The 25,075-nt window shown below is 41.9% G+C and overlaps 1 pseudogene; it reads left to right on the forward strand.

The window, feature by feature from the left end:
- The window catches only part of LOC149262614 (organic cation/carnitine transporter 4 pseudogene), a 97,967-nt pseudogene extending 73,415 nt beyond the window's left edge, over nucleotides 1–24,552 (forward strand).
- Nucleotides 24,553–25,075: the final 523 nt, after the last annotated feature.

Here is a 25,075-nt window from a genome sequence, read left to right on the forward strand (position 1 = left end):
CAGTATCAGTACTTACCTCAAGGGTATCTACCCCAAGGTCAGTACTCGAGTCAAGGTTTCCAACCACCCCAAGGTCAATCTTATGTTCAAGGTACGGGAAATGTACCTTTCAATTATCAATCTTACCCTCAATCCGGTTATGGATCTCAATATCCTCAACCTGTTATGGGTCAATACCCCGGAATGAACATAGTGTGGGATCCATCACAAGTTCAATAGGTATTGCAGCCAAGTGTACAGTTGTCATCTCAAACTGGACAACCCTTAGTTTCTGGTTCACCCCAGCAACTAGTCCAGTCCAATGTTCAAACTTCTGTACCTTCGGTAGTTTCTCAGTCTGGGCCTATTGCACCTAGTACTCCATCTCAAACGACTGCTGCAACTACCGCAACATCTGTTCAATCTACCCCACTTACTTCTGGAGTATCGATAGATCCGGTTTCTACTGTCTCTGTAACTACTCCTCAGACATCTTTACCATTGTCTGGATCCACGATTCAAACTACGGTTCAGATGCCTGTAGGACAACCTGGTTTAAGTACGGTTGTCACAAGTCAACCATAATTCACTTATCAACCATACCAGGGACAATACCAATACGGGCTTGCTGTCCAGCAGCCAGTTTACCAGTATCAACCGTATCCTGGGTACACTTATCAACAACCACAACAACCCCAGTACGGTCCGGTTAATCCTGGTTTTCTGGGAGGATACAATATCCCGAACGCGATTCCTATTCCTAGTTATCCTGGATATCCTCCTCCTGGGACTGGTCTCGTGACCCAGAGTTTTAGGGATCCTAATCACCAATTACCATTTATCGCAACTTTGGATTTACCAGACTTGTCGTGCCTAACGAACGATCCAATAAATTATCTTCCGTTTTGGCTGCCAATGCCAAATAAGTTGCCCAGTGACATACCCAAGTTCAAAGGTAAGTCTGGAGAGGACCCGTCGAATCATGTGATGACTTACCACCTCTGGTGTGCCTCTAATTCCATCTCGGATGATTCGATCCGCTTACGTCTTTTCCAACGTACTCTCATTGGTCTCGCGGCCAAGTGGTATATTGAGTTACCACGGGCCTCTTTTTATAATTTTAGCCAGTTAGCTACCTCGTTCTTAACTCATTTTTAGTTGCCGGTCAGATATGATAATGGCACGGAGTTACTAACTTCATTAAAACAATCGACGTCCACTTATATTTCCGATCATATTCATGAATGGAGACGTCGAAGGCGGTTAGTGAGAGTTTTTATCCCGAACCAAATCTTAGCTGAATGGTTTGTTAAATCATTATTACCGAAGATTACTGAAGACGTAGCTAAAGGCGGAGTAGTTACTGAGGAGCAAGTGATTGCTCAAGCGCAGTACCTTGACTTAGTTTACACTCAGTCAGGTACGTTACATGAAAAGATCCCAGATCTTCCTAAGTCAAATCAAATCGTTGCTGCTCCTTCGGGGTCTCATGCCGCTGATGGTATGATTGGTACGGTGAACACTAAAAGCAAGAAGAAGTCTTCAAAGAATTCTTCTCCTATTATAACCTTACCAGACTCCCCGACAGGAGAATCTTCTGCTGAAGTTTCCGCTGATATTCACGCTGTAGAGTCATCTACGGCTAAATCAAAATCCGGCGGGAAAAAGAAAGGCAAGAAGAAGAATAAAGCAGACAAAACTCCAAAGGAGAAAACTGAAAAGTCAGAAACCAATGACAAAAAGTGCAAACCTCGATATCCTTGTCTTATTTGTGAAGAGGATCATTTTACGAGAGATTGCCCTCATCGGGCCGAGGTTGTGAAAATCGTCAAAGGTTCCCCAACTCCTGCTGTTTTGAAAGATCCATTTCCAAAGCAGGAGAGTAAGATGATAGGTTCTTCCTCGAGTGCCAGTGAAGAACCCATATTGATGATGTCTCATGTAAGGATTGCGACTCGATCACAAGATTATGGTAGTAAAAGTCCTGTTGATGGCAAAGAAGCAGAATCTTCTCATTCTAATCCATCAACCTCAGCTTCCGGTTCCGATCCATTACAGATCGAGAAACCTAACCCGGACTTAGTAATTAAACCGCCTACCAAGGGTGTACTTCGAAGGTCTGCTTTCAATCCACATGCGAGAGTGGCCCAGAATTGCAACATTGTTGAGGATTTAGCTGTTTCACCCTCAGCAATGTCGGCTTTGGAAGTGCTGCAATCATGCCCAGCGCAACGCAAATTACTTTTGTCGGCTATAGGAGCTGTTGATGTTCAGGACCCGAACCTAATAATCTTTGATCTAGAAAATAGTACACCGCGTTTACCTCATCAAATGGCTTTCCAGATCCCAGTGATAGTAAAAAACAGGCCTATTCATCGAACTGTAATTGATGAGGGAGCTTCCACGTGTATTATGTCGATACAGTGTTGGAGATCGCTTGGTTCTCCTTCACTAAATCAATCCCCGACAATTCTTAAGGCCTTTGATGGCCGTGGGTTTCATCCGTTTGGCATTCTACAGGATTTGCCTATAGGGGTTGAAGGAAAAACCGTTAGTCTAGATGTGGAGGTGGTTGATGCCCCTCTAGACTACAACCTTCTCTTGGGTCGAAGTTGGTCTTACACTATGACAGCGATCGTTTCATCGGTATTCAGAGTAATAAAGTTTCCATATAATGGCAAGATCGTAACAATAGACCAGCTAGCTTACTTTTCATCCGACCCAGCCTCTTCAGAGAGTATCCAGCATGTCGGTAAAACGACTATCCCTTATAAGGATGTTGGAGTAGGATTAGTTAAAGATGCCGGTTTACTGGGAACTTTTCCTTTTCCTCCAATCAACGCCTTGTCTTCGTTTGCATCCATTCATATGATTACATCAGATACCATTGTTTATGATGATCCTTGGATCGTTCCTTCTGAATCTGAGATAGACTCATTTGGTGATGCTATGCCTTTGAGTCCATATGAAATTACCTATGAAGCCGTGCAGTCTTTTACCGACCCGCGTTCAACCAAAATCGACCAAATGAATGTGGTCCGTGAGGAATCACTTTTCACGTCAACCTTGGAGTTAATAGCGTTTCCCGAAGTTGTGTCATCTAACGAGCAACTTCGTGAAGTCCTGTGTGTAGACGATTTACCATGGGAACATCTCCATCACAGATCTTCGTTTTTACCTGAGGATGATCGTTTCGAAAATGATTTCTCATCAATCTATACAGCTGAATATGTCAAAGAAGCTCAGAATCCAAAGAAACATCCTGATTCAGAGCTGAATTTGGGAAACATTTCTCGAACTATTCCCATTGACATTTCAGTCAAGCCCGGAATTGTTGAGCACATTCATATAGGTCCCTCGTGTTCAGATGACAAAATTCAGACATACAAGGCCCTATTTCAATAATTCCGTGACGTGTTTGCCTGGTCCTATGAGGAAATGCCAGGAATTGATCCCACGATTGTTGTCCATGAGATCAAGACTTACCCGGACGCTAAACCCGTCCGGCAACGTTTGCGTCAGATTCACCCACGAAAAGCGGCTGCAATTAAAGCAGAAGTCGAGAAGCTGTTGAAAGCAGGTTTCATTTATCTGATCCTGTTAACGGATTGGGTATCGAATATTGTTCTGGTTAACAAAAAATAGGGAACAATAAGAATATGTATCGACTATAGGGATATCAATCAAGCTTGTCCCAAGGACAACTACCCAACACCCTATATCGATCAAATAATTGACGATTGTGTCGGCAGTGAAATATTTTCCTTTATGGACAGTTTTTCCGGTTACAATCAAATCAATATTCTACCTGTCGACCAACCAAAAATGGCTTTGATTTGTCCATGGGGGACATTTGCTTATTGCAAATTACCTTTTGGGCTTAAGAATGCTGGAGCCACTTTTCAAAGGGCAATGCCTTATGCGTTTCATGACATCAAACACATTGTGCAACCGTATCTCGATGATTTGCCCGCTCATTCATTACATCGAGCTGATCACCTTGTCCATTTACGAGAAATATTCATGAGGTGTAGGCATTATCGTATTCGGTTGAACCCACACAAATGTGTCTTCTGTATAGAAGTGGGTCGATTACTGGGATTTGTAGTTTCGAAAGCCGGCATTCGCGTCGATCCCTCGAAGGTAGAAGCTATCATCAAATTGCCTCCTCCTTCGAGTCTTCGCCAACTCCAAAGTTTGCAGGGGAAAGCAAACTTTTTACGACGATTCATTCCTAACTATGCCGAGATTACAAAGGGTTTTACCCGGTTGTTGAAACAGAACGCTCAATTCTCTTGGGATGAGATAGCTCATAAATCTTTTGATGCACTCAAGCACGCGATGACCCATGCACCGTTGCTGCATCCTCCCAACTACAACCAGGATTACTTTTTGTACCTCGCCGCCACTCATTCCACCATTGGAATGGTCTTAGTACAGGAAGATGAATTCGGAACAGAACATGTGATATATTACCTTAGTCGGACGTTAAATCCAACTGAACTCAAATATTCACATGTGGAGAAATTGGCATTGGCAGTCGTTCAAGTTGTCCAACGTTTTCGTCACTACATTCTACTCCGTAAAACTACAGTCATTTCGGATTGCAACCCTATGATCTAAATTTTGACTAAACAATTGCTAGGGGGCAAGTACTCTAAATGGATCGTTATCCTGCAGGATTTTGACTTGGAATTTGAAAAATCTAAGTCTAAGAAATCTTTAGTTTTTGCCGAGTTAATGTGTGACTTCCCGCGTGCTGACACGAAAACTGTGGCAGAGGAACCCATTGCAGATGAATCTTTGTTTCTCATCAGCACTTTAGATCCGTGGTATGGAGATATCATTGTCTATCTCCAAACCCAATCCTTTCGGCCCGAAGTTTCAAAGTCGGAACATCGGAAAATTCACTTCCAGTCCCAACAGTACAAAGTTATTGGAGATACTCTTTATCGTCGTGGGGCGGACTTGGTTTTTCGACGTTGTTTAACTCACGAGGAAGCTGAAAGGGTTCTGAATGACTGTCACTCTGGAGTGTGTGGTGGTCATATGTCTGGGTATGCCACAGCCCAAAAGATATTACGCGCTGGCTACTTCTGGTCGTCCTTATTTAAAGACTGTATTACTGCGGTCCGGAAATGCCACAACTGTCAAGTGTTTGATCGCAAGATGCGTGGTCCACCTGCTCCTCTCCACCCTATAATTGCCGTTGGTCCTTTTTCCAAATGGGGTATCAATTTTATTACATGTAACCCTCACTCGGCCGGGGGGCATGCGTATATCATCCTTGCGGTAGATTATTTTACTAAGTGGGCCGAGGCGATTCCTACATTCGAGGCAGACGGCAAGACAGCTGCAATTTTTGTATTCAATCACATTATTGCTAGGTTTGGTGTCCCACAAGCGATAATCACTGACCATGGGCACCATTTTCGAAACGTTATGATGACATAACTTACAGGCCAGCTTGGTTTGCGTCACGATAGCTCAACTCCTTATTATCCACAAGCGAATGGTCTAGTTGAGTCCATCAACAAAGTTTTAGTTATCATGATCCGACGAATCATTGGTATTCATCGGTCGAATTGGCACAACATGTTATTTTCAACGCTTTGGGTGTACCGAACCTCAGTGAAAACATCAACAGGGTTCACTCCTTTCCAACTAGTTTATGGTTTGGAAGCTGTGCTACCCATTGAATGCGAAATCCCGTCACTGCAAATGGCCATCGAATTACTTCCAGCTACTTCCGAAGAGGAGAAGCATTTATTATACTTATCTCAATTAGACGAGACTCGACGTGATGCTGCATTGGCAATCGAGACTCACACAAAATGTATGAAAGCTCAGTATGATCGAAATGTGACCCCTCGAAATTTTTCGGAAGGAGACCTAGTGTTATTATATGATCAAGCTAACGATAAATTAGGTGCTGGAAAATTCGTTCCTATGTGGCATGGGCCCTATATTGTCAAGAGAAAGCTAGCAAAAGGGGCCTATGAGGTGATAGACTTTGACGGGGACTCTTTGGGTAAACCCAGAAATGGACTTTACCTAAAGAGGTATTATGCTTAAATGATGGGTATGGAGATTTTAGTTAGGATATATTTTTCTTTCTAGCTGGTGTGTTTGTTAGTTTAGACAGTGTGCTTAGCTTAGAAAGTGTGTTTTTCGTCGTTATTCTGCTTATCTTGGTTTTACCCTTGATGTTTGCAGATGTCGATGCCTCTCCAAACATACATTGGATTCGCTGATGGTGCTTGTCGTAGTACACGGAATATCTCTTCTGCAGCTTGGGTTATCTATTCGCCCTTTGACGAGTTAGTTTCTATGCATGGGGTAAGCCTCGGTCAAACAACAAACAAGATTGCAGAGTACAATGCAGTGATTGAGTTATTATCTGAATCTATTTCATTTGGGATTCGGAGTTTGATAGTGAGGTTAGATTCTGAACTTGTTGTATTACAGCTTAATAGAGTGTATGCCATTAGAAATCCAGTGTTATTAAGGTTATTTTTGAGAGTGCGTCTCTTGGAACGTGAATTTGATTACATTGAATATCAGCATATTCCAAGGTCTTTAAATACATTAGCAGATGCAATTGCTTCTCGAATGTTAAATAGACATTTGCGATAATCATACATGTAAATTTAAAAACATTTCATCACACATGTTTAACAAGATAAGCCGGTAATAATGATATATATAAATAGGAGTGTGTCAAAAAATACATCATCTTCGGTCATAGGTTGAAAAACACCTTATGATCGGCAAAAATGATAAGTACAAAAACCAAAATGTCACATGTGTCTACAAAAACGACCATCCAATCACTGGTGATGCTCTCTATACGACACCACTGCACGAGCCACCCTACACAAGAACCTCCTAAAAGGTCCTAGGACTGCGACTACATAGCGCTAAAGCCTGATAGGAATATCATCTATAGTAGTCTCTGGTATGTCTGCTGTAAGACGCTCTAGGTCTTGTTCCAACTCAGCTAGGGTCTCTGTGGCCTCGTCCCATGGGGCTGGTGCCGCTACAACTGGTAGTCTCCTCTCGAAAGGCCGGAGATTGGTTGGACGACGTGGGCCTACATCTGCATTTTGAAAATTATTACTGTTAGTTTTGAGACGATATAAAAAACAAAAAAAATAGATAATTTAAAAACTTGTGAAAAATGAATTACCTGTGTCATCCCATTGTTCTCCCGGTGGAAGAACCATGTCCGGATCTCCACGAAAATCAACTCCGGCATAAGGAAAATCCTGTATAGAAAAGACCTGGTCCTCTAACCAGTGAAAATACTCCGGAGTAAATCGGACAACCTCCGTGCCCTCATCAGGATGACGGGCCATAACCGCAACCCATCGCATCAATTTAGGCTCTCGGGGAGGCCCAGCCTCAATAGTGAGCTGCTGTGGGATCAGCATCGGAACCCTCTCTAAGGAAAAACTCACAACTAAAGGCCCATAACCAAAAGTCTTTAGTTGTCTGTTTTTGGTTCTAGTCAGTTGGCCCTTTAAATTGGCCAACACAGCATCACACCAGTTGAAAATGGTGCCTCGATAGCAATCAATCGCCATCCGCATCTGGGATCTAGTGGCAATGTGTAAAGCGGCAGCCCCGCAAAGTCTGGTAACTGTAAAAGCAATCACCATAAGTTCAGGTCGGGATATAGTTTTGATCTCTATCCCCTTCTTCTGAGACTGAGTGTTACACCACTCTTGTTGGAGACTAGCGATGGACTGGCCACCCGGCCTAGTCCCGAACAGAGTCAAGTGTTCGCCTCTCTTGGGCAAACTAGTGAGGAAGTAGATATCTGAGGGCTCTATCTCGAGCTGGTGCCCTCCAATGTAAAAACACTGGTCCTGGACGTTCCATCTTTCTACCAGCCACTCTAGAAAGCGCACCTGGGCCCTCATGCCAGGTATGGCCCAGTATTTGTAAAGGCCGCATGCCTTCAAAGCATCAATGGACGGTTGATGATTAATGGCGGCCAAATAAACATATTCGTGCTCTCTCTCGTGCCAATCAAGCATGGTGGACAATCTACACACCAGAAAACATCCATTAGAATCCATGAAATTAAAAATTATTGGTCCAATTTGGAGAATTTGGGGTTTGTAAACCCTTTGCGCGGAGTACGCACCCCGCCTTTAGGAACAGAGTGTGGGTACGCGGGTTCCTTTAAGGCAAGGTGCGTACGCCCGCCATTTTCCCAACTGAGAAAATGTCGGGGTACGCGGGTCACCAGTGGAGCACCTGCGTACCCCGAAAGGCGGATCTTGAAACCCCAAAGCCTCCAAAAAATGAAACTAGGGCCTAAAAACAAATTCTAAACGGATGAAAATGAAGAGGAGGATGTTGTAGAATACCTGAAAGAGACGGCGTTCGATTTTGACAGTCGGATTCTCCGCAATGTCCACAGGAAGTTTCTTGCCAAAAGCCCTTTTTCTCTCCTCAACAGTAAAATGGTAAAAATGAATTGGTAAAAGCCCTTTTTATAGGTTTTTTGGGTAAATAAATGGTAAATTTGTTTATTTTTCACCATGAAAAGGTGTTTTTCAAAGTATTTTTATCTATCTTTAAACAGGTATGAGTAATGTGTTGGTTTTTGTGCAGGATAAAGGATTTTCAGGGAAAATTGTCATTTTTCACAAACAAAAACATCAGAGTCATCTTTAAGCCCTTTTCTGACTCCTAAAATATTAAAAGATTGCCGAGCGTTTCTTTTACACTCGTTAAAACGGAATTAAAAGATGGTCCTCTTATAGCCCTTTTCTGACCGTAAAAACATGAAAAGATTGCCGGATTTTTGTCGTTTCAAATTCGATATTGGAAATAAAACGACGTGTCCTTGATCGCTTTTTACTTTTCAGGTCAAAGACACTAATCATGAAAGTACTCCTTGGTCGTAAAGATCAAGTGGTTCTCTCAAGTATTATTTTATACTTTTTCAGGCTTGGGAGACACAAATTTACGAAAAAGTTCAACCCTGAGTCTTCTTAAGTTTTTTTCAGACTCTCTAAAATTGAAAAACGCCGAGTTTCTCCTATACTGGACTCGTTAAAATTTCACAGTAAAGGACCTGTTCGATTACAAACAGGAACGGACCACTCCTTCTTAGGGTTTGAATCTAAACTAAGTTGGACTCATCCGAAGGATGAGCTTATAATCAAGCATATGTTATCCTCCTCAATCTTGTAAAAAATAAAGAGGTACTTGCCAGAAATGGTGGGGGAAAAGAGAGGAAAATGAGCCTATTTGTTATCCTTTGTCTCAGAAGAAACCTTATCACCACTCTTGAACACGACACTTTTCATTCACCTGGGTTGGGAAATCCTTTTCCTAGCAGTTGATCAAACCACATTGAAAATCTTCAGCCGGTTCCGGGTATTAACTTTGGGTCAATCATCACCAAGCCATCTGTCATGTCGTTATGTGTTCAAGAGGTCACTACAAATAAACCATTCATCTGCAAAATACCTGTCATCCATTTTGACCATCCCTAAGTCAGTCCTTACAGCTACATTTCTTCAACTTGATCTATGATTTCGTGTTGTGGGCTTGCCTGCAACAGGTCGCTTTCTATCGACATCAGCACATTATCTAGACAGATGACCTAGAAATTGTCAGTACCTTGAAATCTGCATGCATCAATGGCAGGTTTCTCGCCTTTGACGACGGTTTACATCATTGACTTTCGATCGAAGGATTCCGTGACATGTTCGACATCAACGCATCCATTCACATCTCATGGATTGTACTGGGTACTTTGAGAACCATTGACATCACTGGTGGTCTCTCTCACACTTGTTAACAGTTTACATCATCGACTGGTAATCAAGTGGTTTCTACCATGTTCAACATCAACTCATTTATTCGCATGGATATAATCGTACTATTTCGGGAAGTAGAAATGAAGACCCTGGATCTAGTTTCCACCATCCAGGCTGCGAGGAATTTTGTATTCATTATATAGTAGACTAATCATAAACAAATGGCTGCGTCCATACTGTGTCTACATGAGTCTATGATTATGATGTACTGCGAAATCATTCCTATATCAGAGCAGTAGTTGGTTTGTTAGTTAAAGTTTTCAATCTGAGTATGGGAATGCCTACCTCAGCGATGATATGATCTTATATATGTATTTTGTGTTGAATATTTGCAGGTTTCGACTGGGCTCTCCACAATATAATCCTTGAAATGATAAAGTACTTCACCCTTCCTAGATGATATGAAACCCTAATCTACTACAGGCTTCGCACTTTAAGGGGCAATCTGTTACACTAAAATTTGTCACCATGACTATTTGCAGTTAGTATGGCTCCATCAACTGTCATACTATCCTCCTTGGCAAGTCTTATACCTCTGCTCCTCATGTCAAATTCCAAGAAAGAGAGAAAGTCCTTAAAAAGTCAATTAACTCTGGTTACGCAGTTTCTCTTAACCTTACCTGCGTGTACGCACCTCAAGTTCACAATACCTGCGTACTTGTACACTCTGTCTGTAAAGGGGTGGGTGCGTACTCCTGTAAAGGTCAAAAGGCGCGAGTTTTACTTCATAAAAGTTACTTGTGGTCGATTCTAGAGCATTCTAGAAGATGGTTTGACGTGTATTGAGCGCCTCCAGATGGTTCATGTATCCCTATGAAAGAGGAACTTATCCCATCAAGAGGGGAGCTATCCCATTGAAAGAGGGGCTTATCCCATTGATGGTGGACCTAATTAACTTCCTCCAAAGCATTATAAATACAGGCATTGGGCAAGAGGGAGGGGAGGTTGAAAGCTGAACATTCCTAAGGGTAGATGCTGCTGAAATTAGGACTCCCTTATAGAGCTTGAGAGGAGAGATTCCCATCCTTTCTTAGCTTCATTTGGAAGGGGGTGAGCTGATCAAAGTAAAGGAGAACTCTTGCTGGACCCTGGGAGGGACCTGCACAACACCAAGGCACTGGTTGTAATGGTTTCTTTTGTTTCCAATTAATACAATTAAGTTCATTTTTTTCAACAAGTTGTTATATATAATTTGTTTCATATACTCCTTGGTCTTTATGATGAATATGTTTTATTTTATGAGTTATTCAGGTGCTCTGTAATCGTTTGCTTGTTAGTGAATGCAGGTTTCAAAGAGAAGGAGGAGCTCATCTGGATCGGAGAGGCTGGACTGCTACAAACATCGTTGGACTAAAGGTATGCTTTAAACACCTGGTTGCTTGTATTTTAAATGCATATTTAGGGAAAGATAGTGCTTGATTGTCTTGTTTGTCACTAGAAAGCCTTAGCTTCTAGGGAGGTCGGTTTTTTCCGCAAAATTGACTCTTTCCGCATGACACCTTCCGAAGGGACACATTCCAATGCTCCCCCTTAATCATGACTAGGGAGAAGGGAGATTTATGGATGAAGATGACCTTACATTGTCAATCCCACTTGATGACAACTTCTCAAATTCCTAACAACTTTCTATGTCATACAAACTTTACCTTCATCATGGATGTGGTGAAAATATTAGTTGCTTGTCGTTTTGTGGGACTATATTTGAAAGAATTATGAACACCATGTTAGAATATTGATAATGTGAAATAATCATACAACGATAGAAAACAAACAAAAAACCTCACTCATTTAACATCCTATGCATATCATAACAACAATTAATCAATAAATGAAATGAGACAAGAGACAAAATAAAGAATGCACCATATTTATGGAAATCCACAAGAAGGTAGTAATTTCTTTCTTATCTTTAGTAATATCCAATATTACATAGAGCACCACCAAAAATGCTTCACCATTTTACGATGATAATACTATCATTTTTTTTTTGTGTCTCATGGGACTCCATTACTTATATTATATACCAAGAGATATGGAGGAATTACATCCATGCATGATAATGTAATTTCACCTATTTATATAGTAAATTACTACAAGGGTATTTTATTGTATGATGAATGTGGGATATACCTCTTTTACATAAGGTTAATGTTTATTTCGACATAAACTAGACGTTATTACTTTTGAAAGGGACACATTCCAACACGATATCAACATTTTAATAGATCTTACCTAGAATGGGCCATCAATTGGGTATACGAGAAAGTTCCCACTGACAAAAACTTGGATGGTTTCCAAATAGTAAACTAGAACAGAAGAAACATAATGGGTGGTTAGATCCATTTCCTAACAACCCCAACAATGTTGAAAATCCTCATCAACAAACCTTGGAAATTAAAGAAGTTCATAATGAAGAGATACTGACAAAAATATTTCAATATTCAAAGAAATATTTAAAAGGAAACCATCAAAATATTAAACCACCTTGTTATCAAGACTCTTTTATCTAAACAAGTTATTTTTCTTAGAAATGTTGTCGTATTTTAGACAATTGGTAATGCATCAAAATTGGGGCAAAGTTGTTCCACAATTTTGTATTTTCGTACCATGAGGTTTTTTTCATAATACATATAACTAAGACTAAATTATATAACCCTTTTCTTAAACCAAATGAGAGGTAGAGTATTTATGTTAAAAAAACAATGTAAAAGCAAATTCTCTTTTTCCCCTTTTTTTTGTCATTTTATATGCAATTTGGATGGAAATTGGGAACATTGTCATCATTTTTAAGTTGCAACCCAACTCATGTCTACAAAAAATTTCATTTAAAAAGAGTTTAAAATAATTTCCCTCTCTGATCCGAATTTAAGTAGGAACGCAAAAAATTACAGATATAACCATAAATACAGAGATGCAACATAAATAACACTTCCTTTCATTAATATCAAATAATGAAATATGCTTACAAACAGAATGGAAATGAGACTAGCTCGGACAATGGTAGCTTATCTCTGAGAAGAGATGTGGTGGCTACTGTTAGCCTCCTGCTGCAGCAGGTTAATCATCTTTCATGATCGACATTTTTACATGCCAAATATGTCGTACTATGCATGCTGCAATGCTCCATATTTGCTACAGATGGCCAAAGAAGTGTCCATGAGAGTGTGCTAGTCTCACTGCCATTGCTGTGTTCCAATTTTGATAAGCAATCCATTTTTTGGTTTGAGGCAGTTTTCAGTTGGAGGACTTCAAGCGAGGCATGTCTAACTCCTCCCTTCTTCCTCTTTTCCCAAATCTCTCACTAACTTCCCCTAAAAGAGGTCAAGATCTGCTTGATACCTCTTAGTTTCATCATTCTCCATATCATTTGCCTTGGTGAAGATCTGCTTCACTCAAGGAATGTTCACACTTCTTCTATCAGTCATTTTCCCCCATTTGATAGCCTAAGACATCATACTTAGCGCTTTTTCTCATCATTGTCATATTAACTATTAACTTTACTATGTAGCTCCCTATCTATTTCCCCTTCCCCTACTAAAGCTATGTATATTACTCCTCTATATACTTATCCCCTCCCCCTGGTTGAAAGATAACCATATGCATCCTCAAGAATTGCTAAGTTTATCAGAAACTCAGCAAGAACCCACACTGCCCTCCTCTAACCATCTTCCAAATGCATTTCAGACTCCTTCCGATGCATAAAGCCCTTCATCACTCTATAAAACCCCTCTAGTGCTTTTTGATTCCTTCACAAAGCATAAATTCCCTTCATATGTATAAAAATCATCCTTTTGGCCTTGTTTTACCTTTTTAAGGCATAAACCCCTTTTTTGGCCATTAAACCCCTCTCAAAACACATAGAAATCCTCCCAAGTGCCTTTGGAATCCTTCCAAGGCATGAATCCTCCCTTTTTGGCCATCGGACCCCTTCCGATGCCTTGAAATCCCTTCAAAACATCAAAAATTTTGCCTCCGATCATAAAAGCCCGCATCACTTACCTTGGGCCTTGCTCCGATTGCAAAAGAGTTCTATTTGGACCCCCTCCGATGCGATATCGCAGTCGAGAGGGGAGTTGTGTGTTAACACAATGCATATATGGGAGTCCGATCAATAAAGGCCGATTGCGATTTCGCTAATCGGCGTATCGCATCGACAGTCATATGTATATAATGTCCCGCCCCCAACTTGCTCCGACAGTGAAACGCCGACCAAATCTCAGCCATCCATTTGGGCCCCAGATCAATGGCTAATGTTTTATCGCTTCATTCCTATATATGGCTCCGACTGGGCGGAGCCAAAAAGATATAAGGCGCGGCTTATAAAGTTTTCGGGTCCGTAAGAGCCCCTAGTGCAGCGAAAAGAAGGCTCCTGACGGGCTGGAGCCGAAATGGTATATAAATGCAGTTTGAATGGGTTTCGGGTCCGCTTATCATTTTTATTAAAATCCACCGAGTTGGGTTCGCCGATGGGCCGGACCCAATCTAAATCAAAAGGGAGCCTATAATGCATTTCGGGTCCGCAGGTTCATCGCTCATCGGAGGCATTATGGTTTGGGATCTGCCGATCCGCCGATCGTCGATTTAGCGCCAGTCGTTGGATCGGCCCGCGCCGGATCCGACGGCTAGGATTTAGTATTTTGCACAGTGTCCGCCTAGCCCCAAATTTTGATGAAATTCATGTTTTAAAGGCATTCCACCTGTTCATAATAAAAGGGCCATTTTTAATGTTTTGTATGCGGCGCCCGTGCCCGCCCAGGTATAAAGGAAATGATGGTTTCCTTAGCCATTTTGAGATCGCTCCAGGCCCAAATACTTCCAAATGCAAGGATTTCTCCTCGGCATGCCGCCAGAGCTCCTTTATTCGACCCATTGTTGCAAAATTTATCAATTTAAGGACCATGTTTTATCGGCCATGCGCCGATAGCATTCTAGGGGCCACGGAAAGCACTTGCAGCAGTTATTTTGCATTCAAAGAGCAGAATGGGGCGATTTGACAGTTATAGAGTATCAGTTCAAAATATCAGTAGCCTAAAAGCAGCAGAACATTAAAGAGGCCCCCATCAAAGTCAATAAAGCAGCTCAAAGCCATCAAAGCCCACCAGATCACAGTTATGAGCATTAAAGCCAGCATTAAAGCCACTTTGCAGTAGCAGAACCACCTAAAGAGGCAATTCAAGTGTTTAAAGCCCAGTTATTGCCAGAACAGTGTATAAAGACACCTGAGAGCAGCGCTGCAAGTTCCCAAGGTGCAGTTATGGCAAATTGCCAGCGCAGAGCTCCAAAGGACCATATTAATTCATTCTTGAGGCTGTTGTCCCTGCGCAGCTGATTAGATAGATATTTTTTCATTCATTCCAATAAATGTTAGGTTACAATCATTCATTTCTCCAGATCTGCCCTCAGATCTGCTGTTTGTACATATTTTTAGATATTTTCTCTATAAAGACCACCCTCTGTATAGTGTAAAGGGTTGGTTGGTTGTATTTCTCATTCCAGACTTGCGCTATAAGCTTAAGAACTTCTGTAATCAAAGATTGCTGGAATATTTGCATCTGAATTGGCTGGTTGTGCTTTCAATGGCTGAAGAGCTTGATATGGAATTCTCGTGCTTGCTCATGGTCCAATAAGTCTTTCCTCCCTCTGTTGTCAGCTTATATGTATTTGTATCATCTATATATCATAATCTAAGTTGCAGGAAGAAGGAATAGTTCAGAAATGGTTTTCATACCCTCTGTGCTCAATTCTTGTAACTTTTCTATGTTTTCCTCCGAATTAGTGATGAATATGCATACTTAATTGATCATGTTTAAGCTATTTCCTTCACATATGAATGCTGTTTAGGAATCCTTCATTGCTCCTATATAGTCTTCATCCACTTTCCCTCTTTGGCTGGATGAGAGATCCTTAATTGCCTCTCATCCCCTAACCTCCATTTCATCCTTGTTCCAGCATTTAATCATTGTGCCACGTGTAGCTATCCTGCTCCATATTCCCCTCTTCTGCCAAGGAAAACACACCCTTCAGTTCACATTCATTGACTCCATGCCCAATGGGAACTTCTTACACTTTGCATGCCAACTTTGCTTGAATAGATCAACCATCCCACCAAACTCAAACAAAACCCATGTGCATCATATCTAGCCTAAAATCATCCCTTAAACAAAGCTAAATCCTAAAGAGAGAGCCCTCTCTAACTGCAGGTAGGCTAGGACCTGCAGTCCAAAGATTGGTTTGTGGTTACCTCGGCCGTATTCCCTTGGGAGTCAAAGGGAACAACCTGAGTGATAACAGCTACATGCCTCTGAACTTAGTTACAATGAGGCTCAAGGGCCTTTTTATTATTGAATAATAAGAGAAAACCCTAAACGACCAAAACTCTAACCCAAGGAGACGTAACACCAAGAGTTTATGGGCCCCGTTGGGGTTAGTTGGGCAGCCAACTTCCCGGGGTCGTAGCTTGGTCATATTATATCTGTTTGACACACATGATACCTCGTTGGAAATATCTCTCTAAGGAATAAAACTGAAAATGTGATTTCAATGAAATCACCTAGAGGAATATTGCCAAAAATATGTCGTTCAGGACCCGAAAATCTTCCAAAAATAGTAAATTGTTCTATAATTAAGGAAATTGAAAAAAAAACTAACAGAACAATGGTGGCGGTCCAAGTGGAATAGGCGGGTGGACACCAATATCCACCTGGATCATTCCTCCCCCCTTAGGAAGCAATGGTCTCCATTGCATTGAGTTCCTCCATGAGATGAGGAAACTTCTACTGAACTTGGTCCCCAGTGAGCCATTTTCCTTGGTGCAAGAGTTGGTCAGCTTTGACAACTCGATATAGTTGGATCTTTTGCTAGAGAGTGTTCTTGATCTGTCTTTCCATGATCCGATCAGTTTCATATTGTTCCATGCAGTTTGGATTTAACTCTATTGGTGTGAGTTGTTATGCAATGTCAGATGTGTCCAGTAATGGTGGAAAGTATGGTTGAAGACGATCCACATTGAACACTATGTGTAGGCCAAAGAATGGGGGAATTATGAGCTCAAAAGAATTATCTCCCACATCCTTGATGATGTTGTATGGCCCATATCAAAGCGGGCGAATCTTGTGGTGGGGCCTAGCGAGGCTCTCATTCTACAAATGTAGCCAAACTTTGTCGCCCACTTGGAACTTGTGTGGCACCCAATATTGATCATGTCGCTGCTTTTACTTAGCATTGGCTTTGTCCAATATGTTATGGAATTTTCGGCAGATGTGTTGAATGTGCTCAATGAAGCTATTTTCCTTCTCGGCTTTGGACTGAACATGAGCAAAATCTGCCTGAGTCACTGCAAATGGTATGGCCACATCAATGGGATGTAGTAGATGGAATCCTAATCCCACCTAAAAAGGATGTGGCTATTCGAGCTGTGGAGAGCCTGGTTATAGCTGTGTTGGACATAGGGGAGGCTCTCATCCCATGTGCGTGGATGCTTTGAGTTGTACATGAGCAGAATTTGTGCGATCATCCTGTTGACGACCTCTATTTGACCATCAATTTGGGGATGGAAAGTTGTGGACTTAGTGAGCTTGGTGTCCAGTATCGACCAAAGATTGGACCAAAATGTATCAAGGCACCTACTGTGCCGATATGAGATGATATACTATGGGATCCAAAAGTGTACCAACACCCGTTCAAAGAAGAGTTTAGTAGTGGCTTCCACTGTGATACTCTTCCTGTAGGCTGCCATAATGGACATCTTCAAGAATCTGTCGATGACCACAAAAACACAGTCATTGCCATGCATATTAGAAGGAAGTCCTGACATGTAATCCATGGAGATGGATTCCCAAGGTCGACTAGGGGCAAGCAACGGAGTATAGAGACCTTGCTTCTTGATATTTGGTTTGGAAATGGCACAGGCAGTGTAGGATCTGATGTACCTCCTGACATTGTGTCAAATATTAGGCTAATATGAATACTTCTACAGTAATTCCACCGTTTTCTCGACACCAAAATGCCTAGTGGCCTGAATGTAGTGCACTTCCCAAATCATCTTTGCACGCTCGCTTGAAGGAACACAAAGGTGTCCTAGATGGCATAAAAGAGCATCCTGGAGGTGAAAACCTAGAACTTGCTGACCCTCCAAGAACGTATGGTATGTGTGGCCAAATTATGGGTCGCTTTTGTAGAGAAGTGGCCAATCAGAAGTCTCGAGCCCATCAGAGTTGAGCACGGTGGTTAACGCCATGATCGATGGTTAGCTGAGGCAGTCTGCAACATTATTTGTGCTGCCATTCTTGTACTTGATATTCAAATGGAACTGTTCCAGGTATGTGGAAAACTTCTGATGGTGATCATTTTTCAACTTTCCTTGTGTCTGTATAAACTACAGGGGTCAATGGTCTGTGCGAATGACCATTTCCTTCCCCAAAATATAATGCTTCCATTGTCAGTAGGCCTGCATAATGGAATACATCTCTTTTTCATAAGTGGGATACTTCCAGACGGTGTTTGAAAGTGTCTCACTATGATATGCCACTGGATGCCCCTATTGAGTAAGGACTGCTCCAATAGCATAGTTAGAGGCATATGTCTTGATCTCAAATGGTTGTTGCAAGTCTGGTAATGTGAGCACTGGTGCAGTGTAGAGGTGATGTTTCAACTTTGCGAATACAATCTGTTAAGATTTAGACCAAAATAATTTTTCTTTCTCTCCTCCTTTGGTGACTTGACTCAAGGGCCAAGCGATATGAGAGAACACCAACATGAACCTACAGTAGAAATTGGCAAGACCCAAAAAGCTGTAGAGCTCTATCAGAGTGGTTTGGGCTAGCTAATCCTGAATGACTTGGATCTTGGTTGGATCCACATGCACCCCCCATTCATCAATAATGTATCCCAAATACTAAACCTGGGTCATGCCAAAAGTGCATTTCTCCAAATTGGCACACAGCTTGTGTTGCAGCAGTGTTTGGAGAACCTGTCAGATGTGGTGGAGGTGCTCTTCCCAACTCTGGTTGAGGATTAGGATGCCATCCAAGTATGCCACTACAAATGATTTGGTGAATGGCCGCAAGATGTCATCCATCAACCTCATGAAGGTTGCAGAAGTATTTTTCAACCCGAAAGGCATAACCAACCATTCTAAAAGGCCCTACTTGGCTTTGAAGTCAATCTTCCACACATCAGAGGGTTCGATTGGTACATGTTGATATCTAGACTTCATGTTGATATTGCTGAGATATTATTCCCCCTTGAGTTGGTCTAGAAGGTCATCAATCATGGGATCGAGTACCTATTCCAGACAGTGATCTTGTTCAGTGCCCGATAGTCAATACAAAGTCTCCAAGTCCCATCCTTCTTCTGTACCAACACGATCGGGCTCCCACAGGGTGATGAACTCATCTGAATGTGACCTTTCTGTAGGAGCTCCTAAATTTTCCTCTTGATTTCATCGTTCTCTAGAACAAAGTTCCGATAGATTGTTCCATTGGGGAATGATGCACCTGGGGTCAGATCGATGGAGTCCTTGACCTGACAGTGCAAAGGAACCCCTGTAGGGGAGGTGAAGATGTCCTCGTACTCCTCCAAGACCTTGTCCATTTGTTGTTGTCATGCGGAGGGGCCTTGTCTGGAGGTCGTGGCCATCGTCTTCTTCTTTCCTTGAGGGCATATCATCAGGAAAACAAATTTCCTAGTTTTTGAAATGATCTTACTGCATTGTTTTGCAGTAACCAGAGAGATGGCGGTAGGCGGTGCTACCTCTGGCATCTTGTACAACTTATTTCCCAATGTAACAATAACAATGTGAGGCCTTGAATCATACACAACATGTCGCTTCCAAAAGTATGGTTTTCCTAATAATAGATCACAAACATCAAGGGGGAAACGTCACATAATACCTCATCTGTGAAGGGCTTGATGATGTATGGAAGGCGACATTGTTGGCTCACGCGCAGATCTCGTCCTTTGTGAAGCCACCCAATGGTGTATGGTTGTGGGTGTGCTATGGTTGGTAAGCCCATCCGCTTCATGACCTCTACTGCATTGAGGTTCTTTTGGCTCCTGTTTTCGACAATGAACTGTAGCGGGGAACTCTTTTCCCACATCTAGGAGTGGAAGAGATGCTCCTTCTCCTATGGATCTTTGGGTTCTTCCTTCTAGATCTTTGTGGTGGCAACAGTGGCGTTGGGCTCTGCATCAATAATCTACTTCCCTTTGTCGGGTTCTGACTCAGAGTTAGAACATGAATTTGATTATGAAGTCTCCATATCAGCCCCCAGTGACTGCTTGGCCTCACACTCACTTGTGTTGTGAGTGGAGCCCTTATGGAACTCACACCACTTTCCCATGTCCTTCTTCGGCTTCAAAGTGTTGTCCTTTTCTTGTGGCCTTTGCAGGTTGTCTTGGGCCATCCCGCCTTGGATTTGTCCTTTGTCCTACGGTTTGGGGCACCTTTCCCTTGCTTCAAATTCACATATCCAAAGTCTCGCTTCTTCTATTTAAACTTCTTCTCAACCGTGCCAAGTGAGGAGATGTCCAAGAACTCCATCTCATCCTGGATGTATCTATGTAGGAAGCCATGATACTTGAGTACCAAATGTTTCTCATATCCTTGATACCAAACTTCATGCGAAGGGTATGAAAAACATTGGTAAAATTCGGCACATCTTTGTCCCTTCCCTACTGCAGCGTGGTCCAATTTATGTATTTGTCCTCATAGCTCCTGAAAGGGTAGTACTACTCCTTGATGGCATCCTGGAATGATATCCAAGTGGGAGCGGATGAAAATAGTGAGGTTGTACTTTCATCCTTTTTCTCACAATAGGTTTCCCACTAGTCCTTGACGTGGGGGGCAACTTTGAGAAGAGAAAAAGTAATATTTTCTCAACTGGAAAAATCATGAACATAAAAATATCCTTCTAGCATATTCAACCATTTATCTGCGGCTTTTTCATCTATTTGGCCCTCAAATATGGGAATGTCAAAGTTTACTTATACCTCAAAAGGTGTGGAGCCTCCAGAGTGGCTGTTGGATGTGGATGCACTGCCGATGGGCAACCTTTGAAGGATCTAGGCAAATTTATCCATCATCACATTCATTTGTTTCTCAAGGAACTCCTAGAGCAATATTTTGATAGGATCTCCTACTCCCTCATCTTTCTTTTCTTCCCCCATTGGAGGCCATCAGTATTTACGAGGCTGGTCTTGCAAAGGTTCGACTAGTTTGAGCCCTAACTCCTTATATCCTGACCTCATTGGGGACATGCAAAGAAAAACAGAGAAAGAGAAGACCGCTCTGATACCACTGATCCAAATTTAAATAGGAACGCAACAAATTACAAATATAACCATAAATACAAATATGCGACATAAATAAAAATTCCTTTCATTAATATCAAATAATGAAATATGCTTACAAACAGAATGGAAATGAGACTAGCTCGGGTGATGGTAGCTTATCTTTGAGAAGCAGTGTGGAGGCTACATGCCTTTAAACTAAGTTACAATGAGGCTGAAGGGAATTTTTATTATTGAACAATAAGAGAAAACCCTAAACAACCAAAACCCTAACCCGAGGAGATGTAACACCAAGAGTTTATGGGCCCCATTGGGGTTAGTTGGGCAGCCAACTTCCCGAGGTCGTAACTTGGTCATATTATCTCCATTTGAAGTGCATGATACCTCATTGGAAAGGTCTCTCCAAGGACTACAACTAAAAATGCGATTTCAATGAAATTGCCTAGAATAGTATTGCTAAAAAAACATCGTTTAGGGCCTCAAAACAGCTTCAGAAGTTCAGGACCCGAAAAACTGCCAAAAATAGTAAATTGTGCTACAATTAAGGAAACTGACAAAAAAAATGACAAAACAATGGTGTGGTTCCAAGTCGAATAGGCAGGTGGCCACCAATATCCACCTGGATCACTCTCCCACCCCGCACTATTTTCCCCTTTTTCCCTTTGGATGGAATTTGGGAGGCAATCATGGATAACGTTGTGATTTTGTTGGTTGCAAACTCACATGTGAAAAGAAATATGTCCATTTTAGAGATTGGATTATTATTCAACATTAATATTGGGTCTAAATTTACATTTCAAATTAGAGATTGAAGAAACAATTGTATTAGAGACAAAATAAAATTAATAGTAACATTGACATTAACGTTGAGTTAAGAAATAATTAACATCCATAAATAAGAGTTTGCTTGCATCCATTTTTTAGAATACAAAGGCATCTAGTAACATATAAGATGTTGTCTAATGTTAATTATTAATATGGTCTAAATTGAAACTATATTAAATTCCATTTTTTAAAAACTTTTTGGTCACCTTTTAGGGTTCAATTGTTATGGCCCTTAACTAATAGTGAGGTAGTTGTAATGGTCTTCAAGAGTCAAGGCTTTGAAAGAGGCCCTATTGGGCATTGTGGGTAAATTATTTGTGAGAAATAGTGAGGTTGGCCTTAAAGGGTTACTTCACTCTAGCCTTTGACATCATGTTTATTCATTGGGCATTGATCGTAAATGCTTCATTACAAATAATAAGGCTTTGTAAGGCCTTTTAAGTGGTGAATACTTCAAGGATTTGAAAGATATATCTAGTTGGTTGGGAAATGAAAATCTAGGAATGCTATGAAAGAGGTAAAAAGAAGAATTAAGCCAAACAAATAAATGAGATATGAAGAACCATCATTTTAATAGATTTAAATGTAGTTTTAAATCATTTTAATTTGGTTGATTAACCAAATTTCAAGTTCAATTGTCTTAATCATTACCAATATAATTACGCCGTAAGGCGTTTCCTTTTGAAATGAATTGTCCCAGCCGATGACGTGTCCTATTGTTGACCGTGGATTTATGGTGTTAGACGATTGAACGAAGTTTGGTCGTTGATCCTCACACTGTCCTGTTGTCTCACAACCCATTGGCCTCTCTGTCTTCAGCGTTATTCCCATTGGCCTCTCTGTCTTCAGCGTTATTGTTCAGGCTCGAACACTTATAGTAGTGCGAGTGCTCGCACATCCAAATCGAACACTTATAGTGGTGCGAGTGCTCGCACATCCAAATACGATCCAGATTCAGCTTCAGATCTAATCTCCGTAGAGTTCAGACGGTGGCAGATTAAGCATTTCTTGTTGTCGAGCCTCGCATGGACACTGGAGGCCTTTCAAACGATGGTCATGATTTTCGCCGACTATGAACCCCATTGGCATTGCAATGGAGGGAAAAGCCCAGAGGATTTCCTTTCCATGAAGCCAAGGTTCGAATCCTGCAGCCCGACGGGATCTATATGCTCCATGGATCGGGCCTCATGGGACTGGGACGGAGGCCCCGGGGTTTCGACGGTCTCCGAATGGGATCTCGTCTACGGCCAGAAATACAAAGTTGGGTTTCTGCAGTCTGCGTTCTTTGTCGGGTGTTTGCTCGGTAATTGACATTTTCAGCCCCTGTGCGCTTTTATATCTGATGGCTGATCGCCATTAAGATTTTCTTTCAGTTTCTGATTTATTTTTTGATACAGGTGCAGGAATATTTGGGCATCTATCGGATCCTTCGCTGGGGCATAAGGGTGTCCTGAAGTTGGTCTGCATCTGCAATGCCATTTTCGGTTTCTTGATGGCAATGTCGCCGAATTTCTGGGTTTATTTAATTCTCCGTCTATTGACGGGAATTAGCAGCGGTGGCCTGGGGTTGTCGTCATTCGTCTTGGTGACGGAAGCCGTCGGACCGTCCAAGAGAGGACCGGTTGGCATGTCAACTTTCTACTTCTTTTCTCTTGGCATAGCAGTGTTGTCGGCTTTGTCCTACTTTTCCGGCAACTGGAGATATTTGTATGTCGCGAGTTCGATTCCCTCGGCCTTGTATTGCATCTTCGTTCTGCCATTCGTTTCGGAGTCCCCGCGGTGGTACCTAGTGAAGGGAAGGCTGCAAGAAGCCATGGGCATCATGAGATCAATTGCGGCCAAGAACGGTAAATCGCTGCCGGCGGGAGTTTCTTTGGCCCTGGCAGGCGACGAACAGGATGCGGCGGACTCTAACGAGTCATCGGGAAGCCTCATGGACGTTTTCTAGTCGCTTGTGACGCGGACCCGAATGGTTTTAATGGTGTTCATTTGGTTGGCCTGTTGAGTGGGCTACTATGGTTTGAGCCTAAACGTTGTAAATCTAAGTACCAGTTTATACCTGAGCGTTTTCCTCAATGGAATCGTAGAAATGCACGCCTTTGCCCTGACGGCGGTCATGTTAGAAAAATCCGGACAGCGAGCGATGCTGGTCTCCATGATGTTGCTGAGTAGAGTGGCTTCTGTGTTGGGAGGCCTGATGTCGGCCCTACTCCATGTTCACAGTTCGAATCCGAACTCCACAATGGGCATGCCAAGCTGGGTTGCCGGGCACATGCGGGGATTTCTGAGCGGCGTGCAGTTAGCATGTGGCGTGGTAGCAATATTCGGCATGGCAGGAACTTATAATTTGATATATATATACACATGCGAGCTGTTTCCAACAGTAGTGAGGAACGCAACGCTCGGGTTGGCGAGCAAAGCGGGACAAATCGGCGCCATAATCGCTCCGTTGGTGGTGGTGGTGGTAACTGTAAATCCTTCCCTGCCGTTTGCAATTATCGGCATTTCGGGTATTGTGGGAGGGTTTTTGGCTTTCAAGGTTCCCGAGACTTTGCATCGCCCTCTGTATGAAACCATGGCAGCTTTGAAGCATGCAGAGCCCACTACTTGTGCTTAATTTAATTATTTCAAAACACAGGAGAAACGATGGAATGGGGAGATTTTCCTCCCATCAATGGTTAATGTGATGTTAATGAAGCAACTACTTTCAGAGGTAATTTTGGACTTAAGAAAATATTGAGATTTGGCAAGTTGAAAAATCATACTAAAAAATCATGTTATCTTACCATGAATCATGACTCATGAGTTTTGTAAGGGGACTCGACTTTTCTGCTATTGCAAAGACTGTAACATTCTTCCTCCAGAAAATGATCATATAAACAGTGTGAGAATAAATATGATCATGCCAAGACCGATGGATGAAAAATGAGACGTCCCGTTTAGGCCAGGTGATAAGAAAAGACCTGAGAATAGCATATGGTCCTGACACCATAAAAAACCTTTGTGAGATTGATGATGTTTATGATCAAATAATTTTTGCAGCATTCAAGACTGAAATGATCGAAACATTTGAAAATGATAGAAGTAATAGAACTCAGCTCATACTGAATCCCCAACCACTAAAGAGAGGGAAGATATGG

Source organism: Pinus tabuliformis, chromosome 6 (genome assembly GCF_031772625.1).
Source record: "Pinus tabuliformis cultivar Carrire ecotype Pingquan chromosome 6, CPIR1, whole genome shotgun sequence".
Taxonomy (NCBI): domain Eukaryota; kingdom Viridiplantae; phylum Streptophyta; class Pinopsida; order Pinales; family Pinaceae; genus Pinus; species Pinus tabuliformis.